Genomic DNA, 15,409 nt, shown 5'->3' on the forward strand with positions numbered 1-15,409 from the left:
CACCAGTGATTCGGCTAATAAAAAAGTGGTCAGATGACGCAGATGCTAAGCTACAGGACTGTTTTGCTAGCACAGACTGGAACATGTTCCGGGATTCTTCAGACAGCATTGAGGAGTACACCACATCAGTCACTGGCTTCATCAATAAGTGCATCGATGATGTCGTCCCCACAGTGACCGTACGTACATACCCCAACCAGAAGCCATGGATTACAGGAAACATCCGCACTGAGCTAAAGGGTAGAGCTGCCGCTTTCAAGGAACGGGACTCTAACCCGGAAGCTTATAAGAAATCCCGCTATGACCTCCGACGAACCATCAAACAGGCAAAGAGTCAATACAGGTCTAAGATTGAATCATACTACACTGGCTCTGACGCTCGTCGGATGTGGCAGGGCTTGAAAACTATTACAGACTACAAAGGGAAGCACAGCCGCGAGCTGCCCAGTGACACAAGCCTACCAGACGAGCTAAACCACTTCTATGCTCGCTTCGAGGCAAGCAACACTGAAGCATGCACGAGAGCACCAGCTGTTCCGGACGACTATGTGATCACGCTCTCCGTAGCCGATGTGAGTAAGACTTTTAAGCAGGTCAACATTCACAAGGCCGCAGGGCCAGACGGATTACCAGGACGTGTACTCCGAGCATGTGCTGACCAACTGGCAAGTGTCTTCACTGACATTTTCAACATGTCCCTGACTGAGTCTGTAATACCAACATGTTTCAAGCAGACCACCATAGTCCCCGTGCCCAAGAACTCTAAGATAACCTGCCTAAATGACTACCGACCCGTAGCACTGACGTCTGTAGCCATGAAGTGCTTTGAAAGACTGGTCATGGCTCACATCAACAGCATAATCCCAGAAACCCTAGACCCACTCCAATTTGCATACCGCCCCAACAGATCCACAGATGATGCAATCTCTATCGCACTCCACACTGCCCTTTCCCACCTGGACAAGAGGAACACCTACGTGAGAATGCTATTCATTGACTACAGCTCAGCATTCAACACCATAGTGCCCTCTAAGCTCATCACTAAGCTAAGGATCCTGGGACTAAACACCTCCCTCTGCAACTGGATCCTGGACTTCCTGACGGGCCGCCCCCAGGTGGTAAGGGTAGGTAACAACACATCTGCCACACTGATCCTCAACACGGGGGCCCCTCAGGGGTGCGTGCTCAGTCCCCTCCTGTACTCTCTGTTCACCCATGACTGCATGGCCAGGCACGACTCCAACATCATCATTAAGTTTGCCGACGACACAACAGTGGTAGGCCTGATCACCGACAACGATGAGACAGCCTATAGGGAGGAGGTCAGAGATCTGGCCGTGTGGTGCCAGGACAACAACCTCTCCCTCAACGTGACCAAGACAAAGGAGATGATTGTGGACTACAGGAAAAAAAAGAGGACTGAGCACGCCCCCATTCTCATCGACGGGGCTGAAGTGGAACAGGTTGAGAGCTTCAAGTTCCTTGGTGTCCACATCACCAACGAACTATCATGGTCCAAACACACCAAGACAGTCGTGAAGAGGGCACGACAAAGCCTATTCCCCCTCAGGAGACTAAAAAGATTTGGCATGGGTCCTCAGATCCTCAAAAAATTCTACAGCTGCACCATCGAGAGCATCCTGACTGGTTGCATCACCGCCTGGTATGGCAACTGCTTGACCTCTGACCGCAAGGCACTACAGAGGGTAGTGCGTACGGCCCAGTACATCACTGGGGCAAAGCTCCCTGCCATCCAGGACCTCTATACCAGGCGGTGTCAGAGGAAGGCCCTCAAAATTGTCAAAGACTCCAGCCACCCTAGTCATAGACTGTTCTCTCTGCTACCGCACGGCAAGCGGTACCGGAGTGCCAAGTCTAGGTCCAAAAGACTTCTCAACAGCTTCTACCCCCAAGCCATAAGACTCCTGAACAGCTAATCATGGCTACCCGGACTATTTGCACTGCCCCCCCACCCCATCCTTTTTACGCTGCTGCTACTCTGTTAAGTATTTATGCATAGTCACTTTAACTTTACCCACATGTACATATTACCTCAACTACCTCAACTAGCCGGTGCCCCCGCACATTGACTATGCAACGGTACCCCCCTGTATATATAGCCTCCCTACTGTCACTTTATTTTACTGTATATATAGCCTCCCTACTGTCACTTTATTTTACTTCTGCTCTTTTTTTCTCAACACTTTTTTGTTGTTGTTTTATTCTTACTTGTTTGTTTAAAATAAATGCACTGTTGGTTAAGGGCTGTAAGTAAGCATTTCACTGTAATGTCTGCACCTGTTGTATTCGGCGCATGTGACCAATAAAATTTGATTTGATTTGATTTGAGAACAAGTTCTCATTTACAACTGCGACCTGCCCAAGATAAAGCAAAGCAGTGCGATAAAAACAACAACAACACAGAGTTACATATGGGGTAAACAAAACATAAAGTCAAAAATACAACAGAAAATATATATACAGTGTGTGCGAATGTAGTAAGTTATGGAGGTAAGGCAATAAATAGGCCATAGTGCAAAATAGTTACAATTTCGTATTAACACTGGAATGATAGATGTGCAAAAGATGATGTGCAAATAGAGATACTGGGGTGCAAATTAGCAAAATAAATAACAATATGGGGATGAGGTAGTTGGGTGGGCTAATTTCAGAATGGCTGTGTACAGGTGCAGTGATCGGTAAGCTGCTCTGACAACTGATGCTTAAAGTTAGTGAGGGAGATAAGAGTCTCCAGCTTCAGAGATTTTTGCAGTTCGTTCCAGTCATTGGCAGCAGAGAACTGGAAGGAATGGCGGCCAAAGGAGGTGTTGGCTTTGGGGATGACCAGTGAGATATACCAGCTGGACCGCAGACTACGGGTGGGTGTTGCTATGGTGACCAATGAGCTAAGATAAGGCAGGGATTTGCCTAGCAGTGATTTATAGATGACCTGGAGCCAGTGGGTTTGGCGACGAATATGTAGTGAGGACCATTAAGTTAAGAGCGTTGGGCCAGTAACTGAAAGGTCTTATCACGTACCATCAAATGTCCTCACTAAAGGACTGGGTAATATTGGTGTCTTATCACGTACCATCAAATGTCCTCACTAAAGGACTGGGTAATATTGGTGTCTTATCACGTACCATCAAATGTCCTCACTAAAGGACTGGGTAATATTGGTGTCTTATCACGTACCATCAAATGTCCTCACTAAAGGACTGGGTAATATTGGTGTCTTATCACGTACCATCAAATGTCCTCACTAAAGGACTGGGTAATATTGGTGTCTTATCACGTAACATTAAATGTCCTCACTAAAGGACTGGGTAATATTGGTGTCTTATCACGTAACATTAAATGTCCTCACTAAAGGACTGGGTAATATTGGTGTCTTATCACGTACCATCAAATGTCCTCACTAAAGGACTGGGTAATATTGGTGTCTTATCACGTACCATCAAATGTCCTCACTAAAGGACTGGGTAATATTGGTGTCTTATCACGTACCATCAAATGTCCTCACTAAAGGACTGGGTAATATTGGTGTCTTATCACGTAACATTAAATGTCCTCACTAAGGGACTGGGTAATATTGGTGTCTTATCACGTAACATTAAATGTCCTCACTAAAGGACTGGGTAATATTGGTGTCTTATCACGTAACATTAAATGTCCTCACTAAGGGACTGGGTAATATTGGTGTCTTATCACGTAACATTAAATGTCCTCACTAAAGGACTGGGTAATATTGGTGTCTTATCACGTACCATCAAATGTCCTCACTAAAGGACTGGGTAATATTGGTGTCTTATCACGTAACATCAAATGTCCTCACTAAAGGACTGGGTAATATTGGTGTCTTATCACGTACCATCAAATGTCCTCACTAAAGGACTGGGTAATATTGGTGTCTTATCACGTAACATTAAATGTCCTCACTAAAGGACTGGGTAATATTGGTGTCTTATCACGTAACATTAAATGTCCTCACTAAAGGACTGGGTAATATTGGTGTCTTATCACGTAACATTAAATGTCCTCACTAAAGGACTGGGTAATATTGGTGTCTTATCACGTAACATTAAATGTCCTCACTAAAGGACTGGGTAATATTGGTGTCTTATCACGTAACATTAAATGTCCTCACTAAAGGACTGGGTAATATTGGTGTCTTATCACGTAACATTAAATGTCCTCACTAAAGGACTGGGTAATATTGGTGTCTTATCACGTAACATTAAATGTCCTCACTAAAGGACTGGGTAATATTGGTGTCTTATCACGTAACATTAAATGTCCTCACTAAAGGACTGGGTAATATTGGTGTCTTATCACGTACCATCAAATGTCCTCACTAAAGGACTGGGTAATATTGGTGTCTTATCACGTAACATTAAATGTCCTCACTAAAGGACTGGGTAATATTGGTGTCTTATCACGTACCATCAAATGTCCTCACTAAAGGACTGGGTAATATTGGTGTCTTATCACGTAACATTAAATGTCCTCACTAAGGGACTGGGTAATATTGGTGTCTTATCACGTAACATTAAATGTCCTCACTAAGGGACTGGGTAATATTGGTGTCTTATCACGTATCATTAAATGTCCTCACTAAAGGACTGGGTAATATTGCTTTATACCAGAGTACAAGTGGGATAACCTTTGTATGTTAGTCCTATAAAAGGATAATCAGTAGGCTACATGTTAGTCCTATAAAATGATAATCAGTAAGCTACATGTTAGTCCTATAAAAGGATAATCAGTAGGCTACATGTTAGTCCTATAAAAGGATAATCAGTAGGCTACATGATGTTAGTCCTATAAAAGGATAATCAGTAGGCTACATGTTAGTCCTATAAAAGGATAATCAGTAGGCTACATGTTAGTCCTATAAAAGGATAATCAGTAGGCTACATGATGTTAGTCCTATAAAAGGATAATCAGTAGGCTACATGTTAGTCCTATAAAAGGATAATCAGTAGGCTACATTATGTTAGTCCTATAAAAGGATAATCAGTAGGCTACATGATGTTAGTCCTATAAAAGGATAATCAGTAGGCTACATGTTAGTCCTATAAAAGGATAATCAGTAGGCTACATGATGTTAGTCCTATAAAAGGATAATCAGTAGGCTACATGTTAGTCCTATAAAAGGATAATCAGTAGGCTACATGATGTTAGTCCTATAAAAGGATAATCAGTAGGCTACATGTTAGTCCTATAAAAGGATAATCAGTAGGCTACATGTTAGTCCTATAAAAGGATAATCAGTAGGCTACATGATGTTAGTCCTATAAAAGGATAATCAGTAGGCTACATGTTAGTCCTATAAAAGGATAATCAGTAGGCTACATTATGTTAGTCCTATAAAAGGATAATCAGTAGGCTACATGATGTTAGTCCTATAAAAGGATAATCAGTAGGCTACATGTTAGTCCTATAAAAGGATAATCAGTAGGCTACATGATGTTAGTCCTATAAAAGGATAATCAGTAGGCTACATGATGTTAGTCCTATAAAAGGATAATCAGTAGGCTACATGTTAGTCCTATAAAAGGATAATCAGTAGGCTACATGTTAGTCCTATAAAAGGATAATCAGTAGACTACATGTTAGTCCTATAAAAGGATAATCAGTAGGCTACATGATGTTAGTCCTATAAAAGGATAATCAGTAGGCTACATGTTAGTCCTATAAAAGGATAATCAGTAGACTACATGTTAGTCATATAAAAGGATAATCAGTAGGCTACATGTTAGTCATATAAAAGGATAATCAGTAGGCTACATGATGTTAGGCCTATAAAAGGATAATCAGTATGCTACATGTTAGTCATATAAAAGGATAATCAGTAGGCTACATGATGTTAGTCCTATAAAAGGATAATCAGTAGGCTACATGATGTTAGTCCTATAAAAGGATAATCAGTAGGCTACATGATGTTAGTCCTATAAAATGATAATCAGTAGGCTACATGTTAGTCATATAAAAGGATAATCAGTAGGCTACATGTTAGTCATATAAAAGGATAATCAGTAGGCTACATGATGTTAGTCCTATAAAAGGATAATCAGTAGGCTACATGTTAGTCCTATAAAAGGATAATCAGTAGGCTACATGTTAGTCCTATAAAAGGATAATCAGTAGGCTACATGATGTTAGTCCTATAAAAGGATAATCAGTAGGCTACATGTTAGTCCTATAAAAGGATAATCAGTAGGCTACATTATGTTAGTCCTATAAAAGGATAATCAGTAGGCTACATGATGTTAGTCCTATAAAAGGATAATCAGTAGGCTACATGTTAGTCCTATAAAAGGATAATCAGTAGGCTACATGATGTTAGTCCTATAAAAGGATAATCAGTAGGCTACATGATGTTAGTCCTATAAAAGGATAATCAGTAGGCTACATGTTAGTCCTATAAAAGGATAATCAGTAGGCTACATGTTAGTCCTATAAAAGGATAATCAGTAGACTACATGTTAGTCCTATAAAAGGATAATCAGTAGGCTACATGATGTTAGTCCTATAAAAGGATAATCAGTAGGCTACATGTTAGTCCTATAAAAGGATAATCAGTAGACTACATGTTAGTCATATAAAAGGATAATCAGTAGGCTACATGTTAGTCATATAAAAGGATAATCAGTAGGCTACATGATGTTAGGCCTATAAAAGGATAATCAGTATGCTACATGTTAGTCATATAAAAGGATAATCAGTAGGCTACATGATGTTAGTCCTATAAAAGGATAATCAGTAGGCTACATGATGTTAGTCCTATAAAAGGATAATCAGTAGGCTACATGATGTTAGTCCTATAAAATGATAATCAGTAGGCTACATGTTAGTCATATAAAAGGATAATCAGTAGGCTACATGTTAGTCATATAAAAGGATAATCAGTAGGCTACATGATGTTAGTCCTATAAAAGGATAATCAGTAAGCTACATGTTAGTCATATAAAAGGATAATCAGTAGGCTACATGATGTTAGTCCTATAAAAGGATAATCAGTAAGCTACATGTTAGTCCTATAAAAGGATAATCAGTAGGCTACATGATGTTAGTCCTATAAAAGGATAATCAGTAAGCTACATGTTAGTCCTATGAAAGGATAATCAGTAGGCTACATGATGTTAGTCCTATAAAAGGATAATCAGTAGGCTACATGATGTTAGTCCTATAAAAGGATAATCAGTAGGCTACATGATGTTAGTCCTATAAAAGGATAATCAGTAGGCTACATGATGTTAGTCCTATAAAAGGATAATCAGTAGGCGACATTATGTTAGTCCTATAAAAGGATAATTAGTAGGCTACAGGTTGTTAGTCCTATAAAAGGATAATCAGTAGGCTACAGGTTGTTAGTCCTATAAAAGGATAATCAGTAGGCTACATGATGTTAGTCCTATAAAAGGATAATCAGTAGGCTACATGATGTTAGTCCTATAAAAGGATAATCAGTAGGCTACATGATGTTAGTCCTATAAAAGGATAATCAGTAGGCGACATTATGTTAGTCCTATAAAGGATAATTAGTAGGCTACAGGTTGTTAGTCCTATAAAATGATAATCAGTAGGCTACATGATGTTAGTCCTATAAAAGGATAATCAGTAGGCTACATGATGTTAGTCCTATAAAAGGATAATCAGTAAGCTACATGTTAGTCCTATAAAAGGATAATCAGTAGGCTACATGATGTTAGTCCTATAAAAGGATAATCAGTAAGCTACATGTTAGTCCTATGAAAGGATAATCAGTAGGCTACATGATGTTAGTCCTATAAAAGGATAATCAGTAGGCTACATGATGTTAGTCCTATAAAAGGATAATCAGTAGGCTACATGATGTTAGTCCTATAAAAGGATAATCAGTAGGCTACATGATGTTAGTCATATAAAAGGATAATCAGTAGGCTACATGTTAGTCCTATAAAAGGATAATCAGTAGGCTACATGTTAGTCCTATAAAAGGATAATCAGTAGACTACATGTTAGTCCTATAAAAGGATAATCAGTAGGCTACATGTTAGTCCTATAAAAGGATAATCAGTAGACTACATGTTAGTCCTATAAAAGGATAATCAGTAGGCTACATGATGTTAGTCCTATAAAAGGATAATCAGTAGGCTACATGTTAGTCCTATAAAAGGATAATCAGTAGACTACATGTTAGTCATATAAAAGGATAATCAGTAGGCTACATGTTAGTCATATAAAAGGATAATCAGTAGGCTACATGATGTTAGGCCTATAAAAGGATAATCAGTATGCTACATGTTAGTCATATAAAAGGATAATCAGTAGGCTACATGATGTTAGTCCTATAAAAGGATAATCAGTAGGCTACATGATGTTAGTCCTATAAAAGGATAATCAGTAGGCTACATGATGTTAGTCCTATAAAATGATAATCAGTAGGCTACATGTTAGTCATATAAAAGGATAATCAGTAGGCTACATGTTAGTCATATAAAAGGATAATCAGTAGGCTACATGATGTTAGTCCTATAAAAGGATAATCAGTAAGCTACATGTTAGTCATATAAAAGGATAATCAGTAGGCTACATGATGTTAGTCCTATAAAAGGATAATCAGTAAGCTACATGTTAGTCCTATAAAAGGATAATCAGTAGGCTACATGATGTTAGTCCTATAAAAGGATAATCAGTAAGCTACATGTTAGTCCTATGAAAGGATAATCAGTAGGCTACATGATGTTAGTCCTATAAAAGGATAATCAGTAGGCTACATGATGTTAGTCCTATAAAAGGATAATCAGTAGGCTACATGATGTTAGTCCTATAAAAGGATAATCAGTAGGCTACATGATGTTAGTCCTATAAAAGGATAATCAGTAGGCGACATTATGTTAGTCCTATAAAAGGATAATTAGTAGGCTACAGGTTGTTAGTCCTATAAAAGGATAATCAGTAGGCTACAGGTTGTTAGTCCTATAAAAGGATAATCAGTAGGCTACATGATGTTAGTCCTATAAAAGGATAATCAGTAGGCTACATGATGTTAGTCCTATAAAAGGATAATCAGTAGGCTACATGATGTTAGTCCTATAAAAGGATAATCAGTAGGCGACATTATGTTAGTCCTATAAAAGGATAATTAGTAGGCTACAGGTTGTTAGTCCTATAAAATGATAATCAGTAGGCTACATGATGTTAGTCCTATAAAAGGATAATCAGTAGGCTACATGATGTTAGTCCTATAAAAGGATAATCAGTAAGCTACATGTTAGTCCTATAAAAGGATAATCAGTAGGCTACATGATGTTAGTCCTATAAAAGGATAATCAGTAAGCTACATGTTAGTCCTATGAAAGGATAATCAGTAGGCTACATGATGTTAGTCCTATAAAAGGATAATCAGTAGGCTACATGATGTTAGTCCTATAAAAGGATAATCAGTAGGCTACATGATGTTAGTCCTATAAAAGGATAATCAGTAGGCTACATGATGTTAGTCCTATAAAAGGATAATCAGTAGGCGACATTATGTTAGTCCTATAAAAGGATAATTAGTAGGCTACAGGTTGTTAGTCCTATAAAAGGATAATCAGTAGGCTACAGGTTGTTAGTCCTATAAAAGGATAATCAGTAGGCTACATGATGTTAGTCCTATAAAAGGATAATCAGTAGGCTACATGATGTTAGTCCTATAAAAGGATAATCAGTAGGCTACATGATGTTAGTCCTATAAAAGGATAATCAGTAGGCGACATTATGTTAGTCCTATAAAAGGATAATCAGTAGGCTACATGTTAGTCCTATAAAAGGATAATCAGTAGACTACATGTTAGTCCTATAAAAGGATAATCAGTAGGCTACATGATGTTAGTCCTATAAAAGGATAATCAGTAGGCTACATGTTAGTCCTATAAAAGGATAATCAGTAGACTACATGTTAGTCATATAAAAGGATAATCAGTAGGCTACATGATGTTAGTCCTATAAAAGGATAATCAGTAGGCTACATGTTAGTCCTATAAAAGGATAATCAGTAGACTACATGTTAGTCATATAAAAGGATAATCAGTAGGCTACATGTTAGTCATATAAAAGGATAATCAGTAGGCTACATGATGTTAGGCCTATAAAAGGATAATCAGTATGCTACATGTTAGTCATATAAAAGGATAATCAGTAGGCTACATGATGTTAGTCCTATAAAAGGATAATCAGTAGGCTACATGTTAGTCCTATAAAAGGATAATCAGTAGACTACATGTTAGTCCTATAAAAGGATAATCAGTAGGCTACATGATGTTAGTCCTATAAAAGGATAATCAGTAGGCTACATGTTAGTCCTATAAAAGGATAATCAGTAGACTACATGTTAGTCATATAAAAGGATAATCAGTAGGCTACATGTTAGTCATATAAAAGGATAATCAGTAGGCTACATGATGTTAGGCCTATAAAAGGATAATCAGTATGCTACATGTTAGTCATATAAAAGGATAATCAGTAGGCTACATGATGTTAGTCCTATAAAAGGATAATCAGTAGGCTACATGATGTTAGTCCTATAAAAGGATAATCAGTAGGCTACATGATGTTAGTCCTATAAAATGATAATCAGTAGGCTACATGTTAGTCATATAAAAGGATAATCAGTAGGCTACATGTTAGTCATATAAAAGGATAATCAGTAGGCTACATGATGTTAGTCCTATAAAAGGATAATCAGTAAGCTACATGTTAGTCATATAAAAGGATAATCAGTAGGCTACATGATGTTAGTCCTATAAAAGGATAATCAGTAAGCTACATGTTAGTCCTATAAAAGGATAATCAGTAGGCTACATGATGTTAGTCCTATAAAAGGATAATCAGTAAGCTACATGTTAGTCCTATGAAAGGATAATCAGTAGGCTACATGATGTTAGTCCTATAAAAGGATAATCAGTAGGCTACATGATGTTAGTCCTATAAAAGGATAATCAGTAGGCTACATGATGTTAGTCCTATAAAAGGATAATCAGTAGGCTACATGATGTTAGTCCTATAAAAGGATAATCAGTAGGCGACATTATGTTAGTCCTATAAAAGGATAATTAGTAGGCTACAGGTTGTTAGTCCTATAAAAGGATAATCAGTAGGCTACAGGTTGTTAGTCCTATAAAAGGATAATCAGTAGGCTACATGATGTTAGTCCTATAAAAGGATAATCAGTAGGCTACATGATGTTAGTCCTATAAAAGGATAATCAGTAGGCTACATGATGTTAGTCCTATAAAAGGATAATCAGTAGGCGACATTATGTTAGTCCTATAAAAGGATAATTAGTAGGCTACAGGTTGTTAGTCCTATAAAATGATAATCAGTAGGCTACATGATGTTAGTCCTATAAAAGGATAATCAGTAGGCTACATGATGTTAGTCCTATAAAAGGATAATCAGTAAGCTACATGTTAGTCCTATAAAAGGATAATCAGTAGGCTACATGATGTTAGTCCTATAAAAGGATAATCAGTAAGCTACATGTTAGTCCTATGAAAGGATAATCAGTAGGCTACATGATGTTAGTCCTATAAAATGATAATCAGTAGGCTACATGATGTTAGTCCTATAAAAGGATAATCAGTAGGCTACATGATGTTAGTCCTATAAAAGGATAATCAGTAGGCTACATGATGTTAGTCCTATAAAAGGATAATCAGTAGGCGACATTATGTTAGTCCTATAAAAGGATAATTAGTAGGCTACAGGTTGTTAGTCCTATAAAAGGATAATCAGTAGGCTACAGGTTGTTAGTCCTATAAAAGGATAATCAGTAGGCTACATGATGTTAGTCCTATAAAAGGATAATCAGTAGGCTACATGATGTTAGTCCTATAAAAGGATAATCAGTAGGCTACATGATGTTAGTCCTATAAAAGGATAATCAGTAGGCGACATTATGTTAGTCCTATAAAAGGATAATCAGTAGGCTACATGTTAGTCCTATAAAAGGATAATCAGTAGACTACATGTTAGTCCTATAAAAGGATAATCAGTAGGCTACATGATGTTAGTCCTATAAAAGGATAATCAGTAGGCTACATGTTAGTCCTATAAAAGGATAATCAGTAGACTACATGTTAGTCATATAAAAGGATAATCAGTAGGCTACATGTTAGTCATATAAAAGGATAATCAGTAGGCTACATGATGTTAGGCCTATAAAAGGATAATCAGTAGGCTACATGTTAGTCATATAAAAGGATAATCAGTAGGCTACATGATGTTAGTCCTATAAAAGGATAATCAGTAGGCTACATGATGTTAGTCCTATAAAAGGATAATCAGTAGGCTACATGATGTTAGTCCTATAAAATGATAATCAGTAGGCTACATGTTAGTCATATAAAAGGATAATCAGTAGGCTACATGTTAGTCATATAAAAGGATAATCAGTAGGCTACATGATGTTAGTCCTATAAAAGGATAATCAGTAAGCTACATGTTAGTCATATAAAAGGATAATCAGTAGGCTACATGATGTTAGTCCTATAAAAGGATAATCAGTAAGCTACATGTTAGTCCTATAAAAGGATAATCAGTAGGCTACATGATGTTAGTCCTATAAAAGGATAATCAGTAAGCTACATGTTAGTCCTATGAAAGGATAATCAGTAGGCTACATGATGTTAGTCCTATAAAAGGATAATCAGTAGGCTACATGATGTTAGTCCTATAAAAGGATAATCAGTAGGCTACATGATGTTAGTCCTATAAAAGGATAATCAGTAGGCTACATGATGTTAGTCCTATAAAAGGATAATCAGTAGGCGACATTATGTTAGTCCTATAAAAGGATAATTAGTAGGCTACAGGTTGTTAGTCCTATAAAAGGATAATCAGTAGGCTACAGGTTGTTAGTCCTATAAAAGGATAATCAGTAGGCTACATGATGTTAGTCCTATAAAAGGATAATCAGTAGGCTACATGATGTTAGTCCTATAAAAGGATAATCAGTAGGCTACATGATGTTAGTCCTATAAAAGGATAATCAGTAGGCGACATTATGTTAGTCCTATAAAAGGATAATTAGTAGGCTACAGGTTGTTAGTCCTATAAAATGATAATCAGTAGGCTACATGATGTTAGTCCTATAAAAGGATAATCAGTAGGCTACATGATGTTAGTCCTATAAAAGGATAATCAGTAAGCTACATGTTAGTCCTATAAAAGGATAATCAGTAGGCTACATGATGTTAGTCCTATAAAAGGATAATCAGTAAGCTACATGTTAGTCCTATGAAAGGATAATCAGTAGGCTACATGATGTTAGTCCTATAAAAGGATAATCAGTAGGCTACATGATGTTAGTCCTATAAAAGGATAATCAGTAGGCTACATGATGTTAGTCCTATAAAAGGATAATCAGTAGGCTACATGATGTTAGTCCTATAAAAGGATAATCAGTAGGCGACATTATGTTAGTCCTATAAAAGGATAATTAGTAGGCTACAGGTTGTTAGTCCTATAAAAGGATAATCAGTAGGCTACAGGTTGTTAGTCCTATAAAAGGATAATCAGTAGGCTACATGATGTTAGTCCTATAAAAGGATAATCAGTAGGCTACATGATGTTAGTCCTATAAAAGGATAATCAGTAGGCTACATGATGTTAGTCCTATAAAAGGATAATCAGTAGGCGACATTATGTTAGTCCTATAAAAGGATAATTAGTAGGCTACAGGTTGTTAGTCCTATAAAATGATAATCAGTAGGCTACATGATGTTAGTCCTATAAAAGGATAATCAGTAGGCTACATGATGTTAGTCCTATAAAAGGATAATCAGTAAGCTACATGTTAGTCCTATAAAAGGATAATCAGTAGGCTACATGTTAGTCCTATAAAAGGATAATCAGTAGGCTACATGTTAGTCCTATAAAAGGATAATCAGTAGGCTACATGTTAGTCCTATAAAAGGATAATCAGTAGGCTACATGTTAGTCCTATAAAAGGATAATCAGTAGGCTACATGTCAAATCTGACCACAACTCTATCCTCCTGATTCCTGCTTATAAGCAAAAACTAAAGCAGGAAGCACCAGTGACTCGGTTAATAAAAAAGTGGTCAGATGACGCAGATGCTAAGCTACAGGACTGTTTTGCTAGCACAGACTGGAACATGTTCCGGGATTCTTCAGATAGCATTGAGGAGTACACCACATCAGTCACTGGCTTCATCAATAAGTGCATCGATGATGTCGTCCCCACAGTGACCGTACGTACATACCCCAACCAGAAGCCATGGATTACAGGAAACATCCGCACTGAGCTAAAGGGTAGAGCTGCCGCTTTCAAGGAGCGGGACTCTAACCCGGACGCTTATAAGAAATCCCGCTATGCCCTCCGATGAACCATCAAACAGGCAAAGAGTCAATACAGGACTAAGATTGAATCGTACTACTCCGGCTCTGACGCTCGTCGGATGTGGCAGGGCTTGAAAACTATTACAGACTACAAAGGGAAGCACAGCCGCGAGCTGCCCAGTGACACAAGACTTCCAGACGAGCTAAACCACTTCTATGCTCGCTTCGAGGCAAGCAACACTGAAGCATGCATGAGAGCACCAGCTGTTCCGGATGACTATGTGATCACGCTCTCCGTAGCCGATGTGAGTAAGACTTTTAAGCAGGTCAACATTCACAAGGCCGCAGGGCCAGACGGATTACCAGGACGTGTACTCCGAGCATGTGCTGACCAACTGGCAAGTGTCTTCACTGACATTTTCAACATTTCCCTGACTGAGTCTGTAATACCAACACGTTTCAAGCAGACCACTATAGTCCCCGTGCCCAAGGACTCTAAGATAACCTGACTAAATGACTACCGACCCGTAGCACTGACGTCTGTAGCCATGAAGTGCTTTGAAAGGCTGGTCATGGCTCACATCAACAGCATTATCCCAGAAACCCTAGACCCACTCCAATTTGCATACCGCCCCAACAGATCCACAGATGATGCAATCTCTATTGCACTCCACACTGCCCTTTCCCACCTGGACAAGAGGAACACCTACGTGAGAATGCTATTCATTGACTACAGCTCAGCATTCAACACCATAGTGCCCTCAAAGCTCATCACTAAGCTAAGGATCCTGGGACTAAACACCTCCCTCTGCAACTGGATCCTGGACTTCCTGACGGGCCGCCCCCAGGTGGTAAGGGTAGGTAACAACACATCTGCCACACTGATCCTCAACACGGGGGCCCCTCAGGGGTGCGTGCTCAGTCCCCTCCTGTACTCCCTGTTCACCCATGACTGCATGGCCAGGCACAACTACAACACAATCATTAAGTTTGCAGACGACACAACAGTGGTAGGCCTGATCCCCGATAACGATGAGACAGCCTATAGGGAGGAGGTCAGAGACCTGGCCGTGTGGTGC

General features: G+C 38.4%; 1 protein-coding gene across 3 annotated transcripts in view; it reads right to left on the reverse strand.

The window, feature by feature from the left end:
* The window catches only part of LOC311140595 (oxysterol-binding protein-related protein 8-like), a 150,366-nt gene that overhangs the window by 41,657 nt on the left and 93,300 nt on the right, over positions 1-15,409 (reverse strand). The window lies entirely within an intron of this gene.

The sequence above is a fragment of the Coregonus lavaretus genome (genome assembly GCF_964263955.1).
Source record: "Coregonus lavaretus genome assembly, chromosome: 13".
In the NCBI taxonomy this organism is placed as follows: domain Eukaryota; kingdom Metazoa; phylum Chordata; class Actinopteri; order Salmoniformes; family Salmonidae; genus Coregonus; species Coregonus lavaretus.